The following is a 21,371-nucleotide window of genomic DNA, read 5'->3' on the forward strand; positions in this document are numbered from 1 at the left end:
GCAACAAGCAATGGGAGAGGTGCTCGCCAAACTACTTGAAGCCGGGTTCATTAGAGAGATAAAACACCCGGATTGCCTAGCCAACCTGGTCATGGTGCCGAAGAAGGACAAATCCTGGCGCCTTTGTGTCAATTTCAAAGACCTCAACAAGGCCTGCCCTAAGGACCCCTTCCCACTGCCCCTCATTGACCAAATCATCGATGCAACTGCAGGACATGATGCACTATGTTTCCTCGACACATACTCCGGATACCATCAGATTAATAAGAAAGAATCCGATCAGGACGCAATGGCATTCATTACTCCGTACGGACCTTTCTGCTTCAACACTATGCCTTTCTGACTCAAAAACGCCGGCGCCACTTACCAACGCATGATTCAAACATGCCTGAAAAAACAAATTGGCAAGACGGTGGAGGCTTATGTAGATGATGTAGTCATCAAGACTAAAAATGTCGAATCATTGGTGGACGATTTACGCCTTACATTCGACAACCTCCGCACATATGACATACGGCTCAATCCGGAAAAATGCGTTTTCGGTGTCCCGCCCGGAAAGTTGCTCGGGTTCATTGTTTCGCATAGAGGAATCAAAGCAAACCCGGCCAAAATCCGAGCCCTGTCACAGTTGGCAACACCAACAGACCTAAAACAGGTCCAAAAACTAGCTGGGTGTGTGGCAGCCTTGAGCCGCTTTATCTCCAGGTTGGGAGAGAAGGCACTGCCACTATATCGCCTGCTCCGACGTACCGACCACTTTGAATGGACGGACGCGGCGACAGGCGGATTGGAAGAAATAAAAACTTTGTTAGCAAACAACCCAATCCTTGCCGCACCTAACGTCGATGAACCTATGCTGTTATAGATATCTGCAACCCACCAGGTGGTGAGTGCAGTACTCGTCGTCGAACGAGAGGAAGAGGGACATAAATTCCCACTCCAAAAACTAGTATACTATGTATCGGCGGTTCTCACACCATGCAAATCCCGATAACTGCACTATCAAAAGATAGCATATGCGGTTTTTATGGCATCTCGGAAGCTGCGGCACTACTTTCAAGAGTGCTCAATCACGGTGGCTTCCGAGGTACCACTCAATGACATCATAAACAATCGACACGCCACCGGCCACATTGCAAAATGGGCTATCGAGCTCTTACCATTTGAAATCACATAAAAGCCACGCCGAGCTATTAAATCTCAGGTGTTGGCTGACTTTGTCGCCGAATGGACAGAAGCCGAACTCCCTAAAAGTACGACACATACTCCAACTGGGTGATTGCTACCTCTTGAGCACTGTGTTGGTTTTCCCCTTCAAGAGGAAAGGGTGATGCAGCAAAGTAGTGTAAGTATTTCCCTCAGTTTTTGAGAACCAAGGTATCAATCCAGTAGGAGACCACGCTCAAGTCCCACGCACCTACACAAACAAATAAGAACCTTGCAACCAACGCGATAAAGGGGTTGTCAATCCCTTCATGACCACTTGCAAAAGTGAGATCTGATAGAGATGATAAGATAATATTTTTGGTATTTTTGTTGTATAGATTGAAAAGTAAAGATTGCAAAATAAACGGCGCCAGAAATAGCTAGTTGATGGGAGATTAATATGATAGAGAATAGACCCGGGGGCCATAGGTTTCACTAGTGGTTTCTCTCAAGAGCATAAGTATTACGGTGGGTAAACAAATTACTGTCGAGCAATTGATAGAATTGAGCATAGTTATGAGAATATCTAGGTATGATCATGTATATAGGCATCACGTCCGTGACAAGTAGATCGACTCCTGCCTACATCTACTACTGTTACTCCACACATCGACTGCTATCCAGCATGCATCTAGAGTATTAAGTTCATCAAAACGGAGTAACGCTTTAAGCAAGATGACATGATGTAGAGGGATAAACTCATGCAATATGATATAAACCCCATCTTTTTATCCTCGATGGCAACAATACAATATGTGTCGTTTCCCCTACTATCACTGGGATCGAGCACCGCAAGATTGAACCCAAAGCTAAGCACTTCTCTCATTGCAAGAAATATCAATCTAGTAGGCCAAACCAAACTGATAATTCGAAGAGACTTGCAAAGATAACCAATCATACATAAAAGAATTCAAAGGAGATTCAAATATTGTTCATAGATAATCTTGATCATAAACCCACAATTCATCGGATCTCGACAAACACACCGCAAAAGAAGATTACATCGAATACATCTCCAAGAGAATCAAGGAGAACTTTGTATTGAGATCCAAAGAGAGAGAAGAAGCCATCTAGCTAATAACTATGGACCCGAAGGTCTGAGGTAAACTACTCACACATCATCGGAGAAGCTATGGTGTTGATGTAGAAGCCCTCCGTGGTCAATGCCCCCTCCGGCGGAGCGCTGGAAAAGGCCCCAAGATGGGATCTCACGGGTACAGAAGGTTGCGGCGGTGGAAATAGGGTTTTGGCTCCTCTTCTGACGTTTTCGGGGTACGTAGGTATATATAGGAGCAAGAAGTAGGTCGGTGGAGCCACGAGGGGCCCACGAGGGTGGAGGGCGTGCCCAGGGGGGTAGGCGCGCCCCCTGCCTCATGGCCTCCTCGTTGATTGCTTGACGTCCACTCCAAGTCCTCTGGATCACGTTTGTTCAGAAAATCACGTTCCCGAAGGTTTCATTCCGTTTAGACTCCGTTTGATATTCCTTTCCTTTGAAACACTGAAATAGGCAAAAAAACAGCAATTTGGGCTGGGCCTCCAGTTAATAGGTTAGTCCCAAAAATAATATAAAAGTGTATAATAAAGCCCATTGAACATCCAAAACAGATAATATAATAGCATGGAACAATCAAAAATTATAGATACGTTGGAGACGTATCAAGCATCCCCAAGCTTAATTCCTGCTCGTCCTCGAGTAGGTAAATGATAAAAACAGAATTTTTATGTGGAATGATTCTTAGCATAATTTTCAATGTAATTCTTTTTATTGTGGCATGAATATTTAGATCCGAAAGGTTCAAGATAAAAGTTTAATGTTGACATAAAAACAATAATACTTCAAACATGCTAACCAAGCAATTATGTCTTATCAAAATAACATAGCCAAAGAAAGCTCATCCCTACATAATCATATAGTTAGGCCATGCTTCAATTTCGTCACACAAAACATTCTCATCATGCATAACCCCGATGACAAGCCGAGCAATTGGTTCATACTTTTTAAGGCACTTCAGCCTTTTCAACCCTTACGCAATACATGAGCGCAAGCCATGGATATAGCACTATGGGTGGAATAAAGTATAATGATGGGGGTTATGTGAGAAGACAAAAAGGTAGAAAGTCTCACACTGACGCGGCTAATCAATGGGCTATGGAGATGCCCATCAATTGATGTCAATGAGAGGAGTAGGGATTGCCATGCAACAGATGCACTAGAGCTATAAATATATGAAAGCTCAACAAAATAAATTAAGTGGGTGTGCATCCAACTTGCTTGCTCACGAAGACCTAGGGCATTTTGAGGAAGCCCATCATTGGAATATACAAGCCAAGTTCTATAATGAAAAATTGCCAATAGTATATGAAAGTGACAACATAGGAGACTCTCTATCATGAAGATCACGGTGCTACTTTGAAGCACAAGTGTGGAAAAAGGATAGTAACATTGTCCCTTCTCTCTTTTTCTCTCATTTTTTCTTTCTCTTTTTTTTGTTGGGCCTCCTTTTTTTTCTTTGGCCTCTTTTTTTTAGTCCGGTATCTCATTCCGACTTGTGGGGGAATCATAGTCTCCATCATCCTTTCCTCACATGGGACAATGCTCTAATAATGATGATCATCACACTTTTATTACTTACAACTCAAGAATTACAACTCAATACTTAGAACAAAATATGACTCTATGTGAATGCCTCCGGCGGTGTACCGGGATATGCAATGAATCAAGAGTGACATGTATAAAAAATTATGAAAGGTGGCTTTGCCACAAATACGGTGTCAACTACATGATCATGCAAAGCAATATGACAATGATGGAGCGTGTCATAATAAACGGAACGGTGGTAAGTTGCATGGCAATATATCTCGGAATGGCTATGGAAATGCCATGATAGGTAGGTATGGTGGCTGTTTTGAGGAAGATATAAGGAGGTTTATGTGTGATAGAGCGTATCATATCACGGAGTTTGGATGCACCGGCGAAGTTTGCACCAACTCTCAAGGCGAGAAAGGGCAATGCACGGTACCATAGAGGCTAGAAAATTGTGGAAGGTTGGGAGTGCGTATAATCCATGGACTCACATTAGTCATAAAGAACTCATATACTTATTGCAAAAGTTTATTAGCCCTCGAAGCAAAGTACTACTACGCATGCCCCTAGAGGGATATGTCGTGGTTTTGTCACGGCAGATGTCCTAGAGAAAGGACTTAGTTGTGGAGCCATCGCTACGGCTTAGCTTAAAGGGGTTAAAGCGGACAAGGGACGCAAGAGAGTTTTATACTAGTTCGGCCCCTTATGATGAAGGTAAAAGCCTACGTCTAGTTGTGATGGAATTGATGGGGTTTCTATGACCAGGGAGCGAATACGCTTTGCCTGAGTCTCGAGTTGTTGTCTATTGTCCTTGAACCGCCGCCGGTTCGTCCCCTTATATACATGGGTTGACGCCTGTCGGTTTACAGACTCCGAGGCCGGCTCATAATCGTGTCCGGCTCGGTCTCTGCTACTTCTATCTTACAACACAAGTTTACATATCAATGCCGGTTTATGTCTACAGGCCTTAAACCGGCTTTGGGCCCTGGGCCTTCATGAAGCGTCACCGTCTGTCTTCATGGGCTTCAGATACAGATGAACTACTTATGAGGTTAACCCGGCCTCTCTTGGCCGATTTACGCCCAGTGGTAATATCCCCAACATTAGGCCCCAGATTGATTTGAACTGGTTCATGTCAATCCTCAATACTTAAGAAAATTTCTTCTTCAACATCTTCACACAATCTTGTAAACCGCCATGACATCATCTTCTAGGATCATGGTAAACCGCTGTGACTTCACCTGTCATTAACGAGCCTCCGACAATCGAGGCGACAGCATCGCCTCATATCCAAAAATTCGGCTCCTCGATTTTCGCATCTGTCGTTTATCTCCCTTATAAATAGGGCCAGGGGGTCTTTCCATTTTCCCCCTTGTGCCTCTTCGCTTCATCGTCATCCTCGCGATGCCCGACCCTTCGACCTCAGCCGCCGCCATCAACCTTCGACTGCTGCACCAACCTTGGCTGCTGGATCGACCTGAACGTACTAGAGCTCCTCCGCGCGCCGCCGCTGCTCAACAGCCTCCGTAAGTCTCCCTTCCTCTTACCATAGATCTGCACTTAGGGTTTCTGTCGTTCATCAGTGTTCGTTGCCGCCCTTCTTTTTCCTTATTTATATCCATGGATTAGATCCAAAAACCACATAGATCTCGCGCGGTAGTAGTTTAAACCACATAGATCTCACACGGTAGTAGTTTCAGCACCTGTTTGATATCCAACTCATCTCAATTTGGTGAACTTTTAGTACGCTGGAATTTAGGTCAGACTATATTTTGTTTTTCCTACGCGCGGTAGATATGAAATTACCATAGCAAGATGTGAAACTTGTTTCTTCTCTTACACACTTTGAATACCAGATTGGCCGGTTTAACTTCACAGAAAAAATGATGAGCCGGTAGATACCATTAGTCCCCTGTTGAACCGTCAATGCATTACACCGTTCCATTGTCAGACTCCAGCTTACGAATAACCAAATCCGGTTTGCCAATATGCTTGTATCCTCATACCGCTGTATAGTTGTCCACTGTAAATCTTAAACCAGTAATAATCATGTTTCAGATTTTTCTTGTCATGGCTAAGCAAGTCTATGAGTGCAATTGGGCTCCCTCTCGAGTAACCGAGGAACAGTTAAACAACCTTGTTAAAACGGGCGCTTTAGCCAAGAAAAATGTCATCCACTGGAGGGTCCCTGGCCCGGAAAATCCTCCTACACTCAAGGATGGAGAGGTAATCATGTTTGCTGATCATCTCGGACGAGGTTTTAGCCCTCCCGGTTCAAAAAATTTCCGGGATGTACTGGCTAGTTTTCAACTGTGCCCTCAAGACATTGGTCCTAACTCTGTAACCAACATCTGCCACTTCCAAGTCTTTTGTGAGGTTTATCTGCAAGAGGAACCTTCAGTCGAACTGTTTCGGGATTTCTTTCACTTAAACCGTCGCACAGAGTTCTTAGATGGACCCAATACGGAACTGGGCGGAATGGCGGTTCAGAAAAGGAAGGAAGTCACCTTCCCTCATCCCAAACTCCACAGTCACCCCAAAGAGTGGAACCAGACTTGGTTTTACTGCATGGATACATCTCCATCAGATGAAAATCCTTTGCCGGGTTACTGCCCTGAACGCCTTAGCAACACACATGCTTTTCCTCAGAGGTTGACAGCAAGAGAACGGGCCAACTATGCTCCCCAATTATCAAAGCTTAGAGCCTTCATGGCAAATGGTTTGACAGGAGTTGATCTTGCTCGTTGCTGGATAAGCTAGAGCATTCTGCCCTTAAGCCGGCGCCCCGGTTTGATGTGTGAGTACACGGGGAGTTTGAAGGATGCTCAGCGGCACATTAGCATTCAGCTTACAGACGAAGAAGTCACTGAGGCTGTAAAGAAAATACTGAATGAACCGAAGGCTGTCTGTGCCCAAACCAGACTACTCCCTTTCTGCACCTTCAACAAACCACCAGTTGTAAGAATCATATAATCCTTTGTATCTGAATTTGCTTCTGTCCAAATATTCTCTGAAAGTGTGATTATTTTCTGACAGGGTGATGATCCGTTCTGGAACAAGAAACCATCACAAGACAAACCGGCGAAGCCGCAAGACAAACCGGTCAAGCCAGTTCGTCCAAAGACCAAGGTTGTTAAGAAACGTGCCAAGAGAAGGACCACTGCATCCTCCGATCTACCAGCTGATGACGATGTGCGTAATCCGGAACCAGAGGTAGAACTTGACTCTCTTGGTTCATTTTTCATACATCTCATTGACAATGATTATTATCAGGACGACGCTGAAGGCAGTCACGCTGAGGACATAGAGGTAACCATTCTTTCCTCCGATTCACATCCTCTACCAACATCAAAAATCCATCAAGCAAACCGGAAAGTAAAATTTTCTCACCCTCTTGCTTACTTGGACCCAAACTTCCTTTTCAAGACGCAGCATCACGAAGCTCGCCGTACAACCCGGCACAGCGGCCAGGTAGTTACCTCCGCCGGTTTACCGAACAGTCCAGTTCGGAAACGCCGATCACAGGTCTCTTATCCCATTGATACTTCATGCCCAAAAGCAGGTTGTTTTCGCCAGCTTCTTAACCCGTTTGATTCAAATTATCAGGGTACTTCTCACTCATCCTCTGGCGAGTCCTCGGCCACATAGCTTCCACCCCTCAAAACAGTTCCTGGGTGGGCTATGCACATGTCTTTATTCTTGATGTGTTATCTTTACATACTGTACTGGTCCTTATGTCTATCTTTTCTCAGCGCCAAGCCAAGACCCAGCAAGAAAGCTCGGTTAAACAAACCGGCTGATGATAATGTAGCTGCTGAACCGGAGACAACTCTAGATCTGGAAGAAACCGACGGTGACGCCATGCTTCACGATCCGCCGCTTCAAGACCATGATTTCCTTGCCGAACAAGTGCAAGTTGACACTACAAGCCATGCAGACCGGCCAACCTGCAGCCCTGTACGAACTGATGACAAACCGGTCAGTCCAGCTAAGGACACTGATAAACCGCCAACTCCGGTGAAGGCTGCCGATGAACAAGATGATGACATTATGATTACTGGTACTGGCCACACCACTCCTGGCAATCCTGTAGCTTTGTCAAAGCATACTGCCAAGGATGATCTCTCTGCTATCGGCAAAGGCAAATGGAATGCCGATTTATCAAGCTACGCCCATCTCAATGCTCAAGATATTCACTCTGGCTTCCTGAACCGTCTGTATACCAGCTGTGACTATGAAGCTAGTTTGGTAAACTTGATGAAGGAGCGATATGAGTTAACTACTGTTTTTCTCTTTTGTCCAATTGCAGTTTATCAACTCCTAGTAGCCCCCAAGTGACAGTTTATGATACCAATCTAAACCGGGACTTTTGTCATAACTTAACTTTGCATATTTAGCCTCCAGGGACCGGATTACCTTTTAAAGATGAACCGGTTCCTTAAAATTTGCCATACTGCTCTTTCGCCGGTATAGCCCCAAAGGGCCGGTTTAACTTTATAAAGATGAACCAGGACTGTAGAAGAATTCCCATACCAACAGTTTTTGAGCAAACACACATTAACCCCCAAGTGCCAAGATTAATACTTGTATTGTACTTGGGACATGTAGAAATTTCTGATAAGGAGCAAATATGCATTACCCCCCAAGTATCAAGGGGATAACTTGTTATGTGCTTGGTACTTCAAATATGTACTGTCAACTCACTATGTATCTGTCTCTTTATAGGCTGAACTGAGCAAGAAGGAAAGCCAAACCGCTGATCTGCAAGAAAACATCAAGTCCCAACAGGCCGAAACTTCCAAAGCAAAAGATGAGCTGACAAGCGCATTAGCCGCTATGGAAAAGCTAAAGGAAAGCTTTGCCAAGGAGCGAGCGGATTGGAACACAGAGAAATCCGCTTTGCGGAAAAGAGCTGAAGACGCAGAAGCAGCTCTCAAACCGGTGGTAGATGAGCTGACTGGGGTAAAGCGACAAGTACATGCGATGACCGCTGCTGTGTTTGGTAAGCATCTTTTCCTTAATACTGTCAACATATCTTCCCATGCATTGCCGGTTTACTGATGTTTGCAATGATGCAGGAACTCGCATTAGTCATCTGGGCTCTGATGTTCAGAAGAAGCTGAAGGCTGCCTACACGCTGATAGAACAACTGTATACCGGCGCGCAATGAATTATCTGCACCGCTTCTCACAATAAGCCGCCGCCGATGTTGATCAAGGATACCTTAGACAGGCTATCTATGCTGCCTGCCCGGATAGAAGAGCTGAAGAGGTCTGCTGCAAGGGCTGGCGCTCTAACCGCACTAACCCGGGCAAAAGCATGGGTGCCTGATCTTGATCCGACGGACGTGGCTAAAGGCTACCCAAGCTTAAAAGAAGACGGATCAGAGTTTGGCACTGATGATCTCCATGCCATAAACCGGGAAGTACGTCCACTGGCTTGTCAACTTCCTGAAGAGGCTGATCTTTCATTTTACCAGGCGAGCTATGATACCAATAACAAGCAGGTTGCTGCACCAACTCCTGAGGCTCAAAACCTGATCCCTCTAATCCGTAAGCACACTTATGCCCCTGATATTGAACCTTCCACCCTTATAAGCGACGAAGCTGTGTTCTAAGCTTTAATTGGGATCGACTGGACAACTGTTGACTTCCAGCCACTGGGTAGAGACGAAGAAGATGAACCGGTGCAAGATGATTCGCAGTCGTCAGGTCAACCTGCTCAGCGATCATAACCCGGGGGCCGGTTTAATCTTCCATACTGCAATGTTTATTAAAAAACAATTATTCGTTTGGGCACTGAAACGCCTTGTAATAGGCTAGTTAAAACACTTGGTCTGTTATGCCTTCGTGCATATTAATCTGCAACTGATGCGTGTTAATCCGCCATGCTTGAGATATGATGTTCATAATCCATAGCTATTTATTCAAGCTGTTCCTGCAGATAAGAAGCTTAAAGCGCCTTGGCGGTTTACCACCGGGCGGGTCATGATACCCAACTATATATATGACCAAGGTTGTAAACGATAACCAAGTATGGAAATATATGATACATGTGATCTTTAGGCATAGTGTTGGCTGACCAACCTTGTAATGAGGGTAATAACCCTAATCCGGAGTAAAAGTATCTCCTGTTATATAATGCTGGTTTACAATAAAGCCGTTCCGGGTTGTGATAAACACCGGTTTATTCCATACTGGTGACTATGAGTCAAAACCAGACTGGGCTGATAGTGTCCGGATTATAACTTGATCATGTACTGACAACTTGTAGTTCACAACCTAACCGGGTTGATAAACACCGGTTTGAAAACATCACAAATCTTAGCAAAAGAAAAAAGAAACTTAGCAAAAGGCAAATAAAACCGTTGTAGTCGAGGCGTGTCACGGGCTGCCAGGCCCCAAATTTGATCAAGAGGTGTTGCTATGGTTCGGGTTCGACCAAGCCCCCAAGTGATGCTGTGGCATTACGCCGATCAAGAGGTGTTGCTATGGTTCGGGTTCGACCAAGCCCCCAAGTGATGTTATGGCATTACGCCGATCAAGAGGCGTAGCTATGGTTCGGGTTCGACCAAGCCCCCAAGTGATGCTGTGGCATTACGCCGATCAAGAGGCGTAGCTATGGTTCGGGTTCGACCAAGCCCCCAAGTGATGCTGTGGCATTACACCGATCAAGAGGCGTAGCTATAGTTCGGGTTCGACCAAGCCCCCAAGTGATGCTGTGGCATTACACCGATCAAGAGGCATAGCTATGGTTCGGATACGACCAAGCTCCCAAGTGATCTAATATCAAGCTTTGAGAAGCTGAATCAAGGGGTAAACCGGACGCCGCTTTGTAAGCTCCATGTAACCACACATGATGTAAGAAAACAACAGATACCCCGCTTTAGCTGAGGTTCCGGTTTATTATATTGATCATAATATATACAATGTCATAATATGTACATAAGCAGAGCCTGTACCTCAAGTATAGTAAGGCCGAAGATGAGCAATATTCCACGGCCGGTTGGTCTCCTCCTCCAATTTACATGAGTCTTTGCGCTCTCGAACATCAATTAGGTAGTATGACCCGTTGTGCAGATTCTTGCTGACCACAAAAGGTCCTTCCCAAGGGGGGGATAGCTTGTGCATATCTGTCTGATCCTGGATGAGTCGAAGCACCAAATCTCCTTCTTGAAAGGTTCTGGTTCTAACCCGGCGGTTATGATAACGACGCAGATCTTGCTGATAAATCGCCGAACGGGCTGCCGCCATGTCACGCTCCTCATCTAACAGGTCAAGAGCTTCTTGCCGTGCCTTCTCGTTGTCAGCTTCAAGGTATGCCGCTACACGAGGCGAGTCATGACGGATGTCACTAGGAAGAACCGCTTCCGCTCCATAAACCATGAAGAATGGTGTGTATCCCGTCGATCTGTTGGGTGTGGTATTGATGCTCCATAACACTGAAGGTAGCTCCTCAACCCAACAACCCGGCGTCCAATGCAAAGGAACCATAAGCCGGGGTTTGATGCCTCTCAAGATCTCTTGATTGGCCCTCTCCGCTTGACCATTGGACTGGGGGTGAGCCACTGATGATAGGTTAAGCCGGATGTGCTCACGTTGACAGAACTCCTTCATGGCACCCTTTGACAGATTGGTACCATTGTCAGTTATAATGCTGTGTGGAAAGCCAAACCGGAAGATCACCTTTTTGATGAATTGAACCGTCGTGGCCGCGTCACACTTACTAACCGGCTCTGCCTCTACCCATTTTGTAAACTTATCAACCGCCACCGAAAGGTGGGTCTTCTTGTCCTTGGACCTCTTGAAAGGCCCAACCATATCCAACCCCCAAGCTGCAAACGGCCAGGTGATTGGAATCATCCTCAATTCTTGAGCTGGTACATGAGCGCGCCTTGAGAATTTCTGACAACCATCACATCTTTTGACCAAGTCCTCGGCATCAGCATGAGCTGTAAACCAATAGAAACCGTGACGGAACGCCTTGGCCACCAAAGATTTTGAACCGGCGTGGTGACCACAATATCCTTCGTGGATCTCATGCGAAATTTCACGACCTTCCTCAGGAGACACACAGCGTTGAAATTCCCCTGTCACACTGCAATGATGTAACTCTCCATTGATAACAGTCATGGACTTGGACCACCGAGTTATCTGCCTGGCCAAAGTTTCATCTTCTGGTAACTCTCCCGGGTTTATATACGCCAGATATGGAACCGTCCAATCTGGGATAACATGAAGAGCCGCCACCAACTGAGCCTCCGGATCAGGAACAGCCAAATCCTCTTCACCAGGGAGCTTGACGGACGGATTATGCAAAACATCCAGGAACATATTAGGTGGAACCGGTTTACGTTGGGAACCTAGGCGGCTTAAAGCGTCTATCGCTTCATTCTTTCGCCGGTCCACATGATCCACCTGATAACCTTTAAAGTGACCTGCAACAATGTCCACCTCACGACGATATGCTGCCATTAGTGGGTCCTTGGAATCCCAAGTGCTGGAGACTTGTTGAACCACCAGATCCGAGTCACCGAAGCACTTAACTCGGCTGAGATTCATCTCCTTAGCCATCCGAAGACCATGGAGTAAAGCCTCATATTCAGCTGCATTGTTAGTGCAAGGGAACATTAAACGAAGAACATAACAAAACTTATCACCTCGTGGGGAAGTTAATACGACTCTAGCCCCCGAGCCCTCCAATTTCCTGGACCCATCAAAATGAATAGTCCAATAAGTATGATCCGGCTTCTCTTCTGGCGCTTGTAACTCTGTCCAATTATTGATGAAATCCACAAGTGCCTGAGATTTGATCGCCGTTCGGGGCATGTATTTCAACCCGTGAGGCCCGAGCTCGATAGCCCACTTAGCAATCCGGCCGGTTGCTTCCCTGTTCTGGATTATATCTCCCAAAGGAGCAGAGCTGACCACCGTGATGGGATGACCTTGGAAATACTGCTTAAGCTTCCGGCTTGCCATAAAAACCCCATACACCAATTTTTGCTAGTGTGGGTACCTCTGCTTGGACTCAATGAGTACCTCACTGATATAGTAAACCGGCCGCTGAACCGGATATTCCTTTCCTGCCTCTTTGCTCTCCACCACAATAGCCACACTAACAGCCCGAGCGTTAGCTGCCACATATAGCTACAATGGTTCTTTGTCAACCGGAGCAGCGAGAATCGGCGGATTAGCCAGCTGCCGCTTTAAGTCCTCAAATGCTTCATTAGCGGCGTCACTCCAGACGAAGTTATCCGTTTTCTTCAGCATCTGATACAAAGGGATGGCCTTCTCGCCAAGGAGACCGACAAACCGGCTCAACGCGGCAATCCGGCCTGCCAGGCGTTGAACATCATTGATACACTTCGATTTAGTCAAGGAGGTGATGGCTTTGATCTTTTCCGGATTAGCTTCAATGCCCCTGTTAGACACCAAAAAGCCCAAGAGTGTGCCTGCAGGTACACCAAAGACACACTTGGCCGCATTAAGCATCATTTTATAAACCCGCAGGTTATCAAAGGTTTCCTTCAGGTCATCAATCAATGTTTCCTTCTTCCTTGATTTTACCACAATATCATCCACATAGGCGTGAACATTGCGGCCGATCTGTTTATGTAGACAATTCTGCACACACCTTTGCTAAGTCGCCTGGGCAGTCTTGAGCCCAAAGGGCATGGACACATAGCAGAAGGCTCCAAAGGGAGTTATGAAGGTTGTCTTCTCCTGGTCCTTAACTGCCATTTTGATCTGATGATAACCAGAGTATGCATCCAAAAAGCTTAAACGCTCGCAACCCGCCGTAGCATCAATAATTTGATCAATACGGGGAAGGGCAAAAGGATCTGCTGGACAAGCTTTGTTGAGATCTGTGTAGTCCACACACATACGCCAAGTGCCATTCTTCTTGAGGACCAGCACCGGATTAGCCAACCACTCAGGATGGAATACTTCAATGATAAATCCAGCCGCCAAGAGCCTGGCTACTTCTTCTCCAATAGCTTTGCGTCTTTCTTCATTGAACCGGCGGAGAAACTGCTTGACCGGTTTATACTTAGGATCAACATTGAGAGTGTGCTCAGCGAATTCTCTTGGTACACCTGGCATGTCAGAAGGCTTCCATGCAAAGATGTCCCAATTCTCACGGACGAACTCGATGAGCGCGCCTTCCTATTTCGGATCTAAGTTAGCGCTGATGCTGAACTGCTTGGACGAATCGCCAGGTACGAAGTCAACAAGCTTAGTCTCATCAGCCGATTTAAACTTCAGGGCCGGATCATGCTCTGTAGTTGGTTTCTTCAACGAAGTCATATCTGCCGGATCAACATTGTCCTTGTAAAACTTCAACTCTTCTGTTGCACAAACCGACTCAGCATAAGCCGCATCACCTTCTTCACACTCCAGAGCAATCTTGCGGCTCCCATGCACGGTTATAGTTCCCTTGTGACCCGGCATCTTGAGCTGCAGATAGACATAACAAGGCCGTGCCATAAACTTAGCATAAGCTGGCCGTCCAAATAGGACATGATACGGGTTGCTGATTTTCACCACTTCAAAGGTCAAGGTTTCTGATCTTGAGTCATGCTCATCTCCAAAAGCCACCTCCAGAGCTATCTTACCAACAGGATATGCCGACTTACCAGGCACCACACCATGGAACACCGTATTAGACGGTTTAAGATTTTTATCTGTTAACCCCATGCGACGGAAAGTTTCATAATAAAGGATATTGATGCTACTCCCTCCATCCATGAGTACCTTAGTGAACTTATAACCTCCCACCTGAGGTGCCACCACCAGAGCCAGATGACCCGGATTGTCAACCCGGGGTGGATGATCTTCTCTACTCCACACAATCGGCTGCTCGGACCAGCGCAAATAACGGGGCACGACCGGTTCAACGGCATTCACCACCCTTTTATGAAGCTTCTGATCGCGCTTGTCCAAGCTAGTGGTGAAGACATGATACTGTCCGCTATTCAACTACTTTGGGTTGCTCTGGTAACCCGACTGCTGCTGCTGCTGCTGATTATAGCCACTTTGATTACCCTGATTGCCATGGAATCCTGAACCGGAATTTCCTCTGCCATAACCCGGCCCATGAGAGCCAGAGCCCGAACCACCTCCTGGTCCATGATCATACCGGAAATAATCAGAATTTTTGAACTCTTGCATGATGTAACAATCTTTCCAGAGGTGTGTGGACGGTTCCTCCTTCGTCCCATGCTTTGGACAGGGCTGGTTCAACAGATATGACAAACGGTCCGGATCAGGATTTGGCATTCCACTGCGCCGGGGCGGTTTACCCTTACGCCGCTGGCCCTTGTCGTGTGTATTAGTGTTAGCCACAAAGTCTAAACCGTGGTCCGCCTTACGCTTGCCGCCGTTTCCATGACCCGCCGGGTTGGGGTGCTGCCCCTTGGCGTTGCCGCTCTTCTTTCCCTTTCCTGTCTTATCATCATCAGACTCGGGATCCTTGGTACTATCAGAGTCGGCATACTTCACCAGTGCAGCCCTGAGGGTTCCCATGTCATTACAATGACGTTTGAGCTGTCCCAACTTCAACTTCAGGGGTTCAAACCGGCAATTGCCTTCCAATGTTAAAACTGCGGTGTCAGCGTTGATGCGGTCCAATGAGTGCAAAATCTCCGAAACCCGGCGCACCCAATGGGTTGTTGACTCTCCTTCCTCCTAGACACAGGCAGCTAAGTCCACAATTGACATGGGCTGCTTGCATGTATCCTTGAAATTCTGAATAAACCGGGCTCTCAACTCGGCCCATGACCTGATAGAATTAGCCGGTAAGCTCTTTAGCCAAGTGCGGGCCGTTCCTTCTAGCATCATGGTGAAGTACTTCGCACATGCCGCGTCATCCACGTCCAGCATCTCCATGGCCATCTCATAGCTTTCGACCCATGTTTCAGGGGATAAATCGGCAGTGTAATTCGGCACCTTGCGTGGGCCCTTGAAATCCTTGGGCAGGCTCACATTGCGCAATGCTGGGACAAGACATGGCACTCCCAAGGAACTAGAGGTAACTCCTGGTTCCACCGATGTGGTTGGACGAACCGGAGTAAGCTGATGGGCCTTGTGCTGCGCCGCTAACTCGGCCTCTCTGCGTGCCCGAGCCTGGTCCACCACCTCCTGAGCATCACCAGCATCACCCGCCGGGTTATGGCCACGGGGCGGATCACGGTTTCGTGCATTGCTTGATACTGCCGGTTCATCCATACGCCTGCTGTAACTCCGGCTTGGACGGGGAGTGGAATGAATCCGATCGCGACTATATGAATAAGCCTCCTGTTTAACCAAGGCTGTCTGAAGAAGCTCCTTAACCCGACGCGTCTCGACCGCTGCTGGAGAATCGCCTTCGATCGGGATGGCCACCAGCCGTGAAGCGACAGCGACAATGTTGTCCATCGGGCTAGAATAGTGACCCGGTGGCGTGGGGACATGTGGTGCCACAATGTTTATCTGACGAGGCGGATCCGCCAAACGTGGCTGAACCGGCACCCCTGCCCCCGGTGCCTCCGCCCGGTTTACCACCAGCGGATTACTGGTCCCTGCTCCTGGGGTGTTAAAGAGATTTCTAGCGTCATAAACCGGTGGCAAGCGAGATCGATGCCTCCTCTTCAGGACTTCGTTCGACGCACTCTGATCCAGCATAATCCGGTAAGCTTGTGCATCCAAAGCGGCCCGCTCCGCGGCTATCCTGGTATCCTCAGCTACTAAGTCGATTTTGACCTGGGTGATCTGATCTTTTACTTTCGCGATTTCCGCATTGTGTGCATCCTGATCCGCCGGGTTAACCTCTGCCATCAGTGTTGCCAACGCGTCAAATAGATCAGATAGAAACTGAGCTGGCGGTCGCACAGGGCCTCCTGCCCCGGCCGCTACCGCCGCTGCTGATCCGGAAATCATCGCCGCTGCGGTCAAAGAATGGAGCGCTGGTTGCGTGCCGGCCATGAAGATCACCACCCGGTTTGGCAGATCAAAGGGGTCCAGAATACTGTCGCCATCGGAACAGCCCCCAATCCGGCCATCTTGTAACTGATATAACGACTCGGTCTCTCCAGTCGATGACTCGTCGCCGGAATAAACGACGGTCTCTCCACCAGATTCCGATCTATCCTCAGATTCCCCTCCATGGATAACTCCCACGAAGGCACGCTTCATGACAGGCTTGACCCGGGTAGATCTCGCACGCTGAGCCGTTTCGACGAGGTCGGTGCAGATGTCCGGCTCAGGGCCCGGTTCGCCGATCTTGCCGCTGAAAACGTGTATGCCACCAAAGGGCACCCGGTACCCGTACTCGATTGAGCCGGCCTCGGGGCCCCAGCCTGCATCATGATGTAGAGCTTGCCGCGATGACTCTTGGTCATCCGGCCCACAGCGTAACCCTTGAGTCCTTCGAAGTTGCCCTCCAAGAACTTGAAACCATCGTGCGATAGCCTCACGGTGGGCGCCAACTGTCGTGGTTTTGTCATGGTAGATGTCCTAGAGAAAGGACTTAGTCGTGGAGCCATCGCTACGGGTTAGCTTAAAGGGGTTAAAGCGGACAGGGGACGCAAGAGAGTTTTATACTAGTTCGGCCCCTTACGATGAAGGTAAAAGCCTACGTCTAGTTGTGATGGAATTGATGGGGTTTCGATGACCAGGGAGCGAATACGCTTTGCCCGAGTCTCGAGTTGTTGTCTGTTGTCCTTGAACCGCCGCCGGGTCGTCCCCTTATATACATGGGTTGACGCCCGTCGGTTTATAGACTCTGAGGCCGGCTCATAATCGTGTCCGCCTCGGTCTCTGCTACTTCTATCTTACAACACAAGTTTACATATCAATGCCGGTTTGTGTCTACAGGCCTTAAACCGGCTTTGGGCCCTGGGCCTTCATGAAGCGTCACCGTCTGTCTTCATGGGCTTCAGATACAGATGAACTACTTATGAGGTTAACCCGGCCTCTCCTGGCCGGTTTACGCCCAGTGGTAATATCCCCAACAGGATAGATTGGTAGGAAAAGATCATCGCTCGTCCCCGACCGCCACTCATAAGCAAAGCAATAAAAGAACACCTTATGTGTCAAAATTGTCACACAACTTTTACCATACGTGCATGCTACGGAACTTGCCAACCTTAACACAAGTATTTCTCAATTTCACAATTACTCAATTAGCACACTCTAATATTACCACCTTTATATCTCAAAACACTTATCAAGTATCAAACTTCTCATGATATTCAATGAACTCAATATGGAAGTTTTTATTATGCTCATCTTGGATGCCTATCACATTTGGATTAATTTCACAATTAAAGCAAATTACCATGCTGTTTAAGACTCTCAAAATAATATAAGTGAGGCATGAGAGATCAATAATTTCTATAAAATAAAACCACCACCGTGCTTTAAAAGATATAAGTGAAGCACTAGAGCAAAAACTATATAGCTCAAAAGATATAAGTGAAGCACATAGATTATTCTAACAAATTATGAATCATGTGTGTCTCTCTCAAAAGGTGTGTACAGCAAGGATTATTGTGGTAAACTAAAAAGAAAAGACACAAATCATACAAGACGCTCCAAGCAAAACACATATCATGTGGTGAATAAAAATATAGCCCCAAGTAAAGTTACCGATAGACGAAGACGAAAGAGGGGATGCCTTCCGGGGCATCCCCAAGCTTAAGCTTTTGGTTGTCCTTGAATTTTACCTTGGGGTGCCTTGGGCATCCCCAAGCTTAGGCTCTTTCCAATCCTTGTTCCATAATCCATCAAATCTTTATCCAAAACTTGAAAACTTCACAACACAAAACTTAACAGAAAATCTCATGAGCTCCGTTAGCGGAAGAAAACAAAACACCACTTCAAGGTACTGTAATGAACTCATTATTTATTTATATTGGTGTTAAACCTACTGTATTCCAACTTCTCTATGGTTTATAAACTCTTTTACTAGCCATAGATTCATCAAAATAAGCAAACAACACACGAAAAACAGAATCTATCAAAAACAAAATAGTCTGTAGTAATCTGTATCAAATGCAAACTTCTGGAGCTCAGAAAAATCTACCAAAATAGGAAGACCTATATAATTTGTTTATTGATCTACTGCAATTAGAATCAGTATTTTATCACGTTCTGGTGATTTTAAACAATTGTTTTCGTGAACAGAAAGTTTCTGGAATTTTCAGCAAGATCAAATAACTATCATCCAAGAAGATCCTATAGGTTTAACTTGGCAATAACATGTATATCCAATATACCTTTGTTCACTTTGCCATCTTTCTTATCCACCAAATACTTGGGGTAGTTCCGCTTCCAGTGACCAGTCCCTTTGCAGTAGAAGCACTTAGTCTCAGGCTTAGGACCAGACTTAGGCTTCTTCACTTGAGCAGCAACTTGCTTGCCGTTCTTCTTGAAGTTCCCCTTCTTCCCTTTGCCCTTTTCTTGAAACTAGTGGTCTCTTCAACCATCAGCACTTGATGTTTTTCTTGATTTCTACCTTCGTCGATTTCAGCATCACGAAGAGCTCGGGAATTACTTTCGTCATCCCTTGCATACTATAGTTCATCACGGAGTTCTACTAACTTGGTGATGGTGACTAGAGAATTCCGTCAATCACTATTTTATCTGGAAGATTAACTCCCACTTGATTCAAACAATTGTAGTACCCAGACAATCTGAGCACATGCTCACTAGTTGAGCGATTCTCCTCCATCTTTTAGCTATAGAACTTGTTGGAGACTTCATATCTCTCAACTCAGGTATTTGCTTGAAATATTAACTTCAACTCCTGGAACATCTCATATGGTCCATGACGTTCAAAACGTCTTTGAAGTCCCTATTCTAAGCCGTTAAGCATGGTGCACTAAACTATCAAGTAGTCATCATATTGAGCTAGCCAAACGTTCATAACGTCTGCATCTGCTCTTGCAATAGGTTTGTCACCTAGCGGTGCATTAAGGACATAATTTATCTGTGCAGCAATGAGGATAATCCTCAGATCACGGATCCAATCCGCATCTTTGCTACTAACATCTTTCAACATAATTTTTCTCTAGGAACATATCAAAAATAAACACAGGGAAGCAACAACGCGAGCTATTGATCTATAACATAATTTGCAAAATACTATCAGGACTAAGTTCATGATAAATTTAAGTTCAATTAATCATATTACTTAAGAACTCCCACTTAGATAGACATCCCTCTAATCATCTAAGTGATTACGTGATCCAAATCAACTAAACCATGTCCGATTAACACGTGAGATGGAGTAGTTTCAATGGTGAACATCACTATGTTGATCATATCTACTATATGATTCACGCTCGACCTTTCGGTCTCTATGTTCTGAGGCCATATCTGTATATGCTAGGCTCGTCAAGTTTAACCTGAGTATTCCGCGTGTGCAACTGTTTTGCACCCGTTGTATTTGAACGTAGAGCCCATCACACCCAATCATCACGTGGTGTCTCAGCACGAAGAACTTTCGCAACGGTGCATACTCAGGGAGAACACTTTTATCTTGAAATTTTAGTGAGAGATCATCTTATAATGCTACTGAATCAAAGCAAGATAAGATGAATAAAAGATTAACATCACATGCAATCAATATAAGTGATATGATATGGCCATCATCATCTTGTGCTTGTGATCTCCATCTCCGAAGCACCGTGCTTGTGATCTCCATCTCCGAAGCACCGTCATGATCACCATCATCACCGGCGCGACACCTTGATCTCCATCGTAGTATCGTTGTCGTCTCGCCAACTAATTGCTTTTACGACTATCGCTACCGCTTAGTGATAAAGTAAAACTATTACATGGCGATTGCATTTCATACAATAAAGCGACAACCATATGGCTCCTGCCAGTTGCCGATAACTCGGTTACAAAACATGATCATTGCATACAACAAATTATATCACATCATGTCTTGACCATATCACATCACAACATGCCCTGCAAAAACAAGTTAGATGTCCTCTACTTTGTTGTTGCAAGTTTTACGTGGCTGCTACGGGCTTAGCAAGAACCGTTCTTACCTACGCATCAAAACCACAACGATAGTTTGTCTAGTTGGTGCTGTTTTAACCTTCGCAAGGACCGAGCGTAGCCACACTCGGTTCAACTAAAGTGAGAGAGACAGACACCCGCCAGTCACCTTTAAGCAACGAGTGCTCCGAACAGTGAAACCAGTCTCGCGTAAGCGTACGCGTAATGTCGATCCGGGCCGCTTCATCTCACAATACCGCTGAACCAAAGTATGACATGCTGGTAAGCAGTATGACTTATATCGCCCACAACTCACTTGTGTTCTACTCGTGCATAGCATCAACGCATAAAACCAGGCTCGGATGCCACTGTTGGGGAACGTAGTAATTTCAAAAAAATTCCTACGCACACGCAAGATCATGGTGATGCATAGCAACGAGAGGGGAGAGTGTGTCCACGTACCCTCGTAGACCGAAAGCAGAAGCGTTAGCACAACGCGGTGGATGTAGTCGTACATCTTCACGATCCGACCGATCAAGTACCGAACGTACGGCACCTCCGAGTTCAGCACACGTTCAGCTCGATGACGT

Source organism: Triticum aestivum, chromosome 1D (assembly GCF_018294505.1).
Source record: "Triticum aestivum cultivar Chinese Spring chromosome 1D, IWGSC CS RefSeq v2.1, whole genome shotgun sequence".
Classification (NCBI taxonomy): domain Eukaryota; kingdom Viridiplantae; phylum Streptophyta; class Magnoliopsida; order Poales; family Poaceae; genus Triticum; species Triticum aestivum.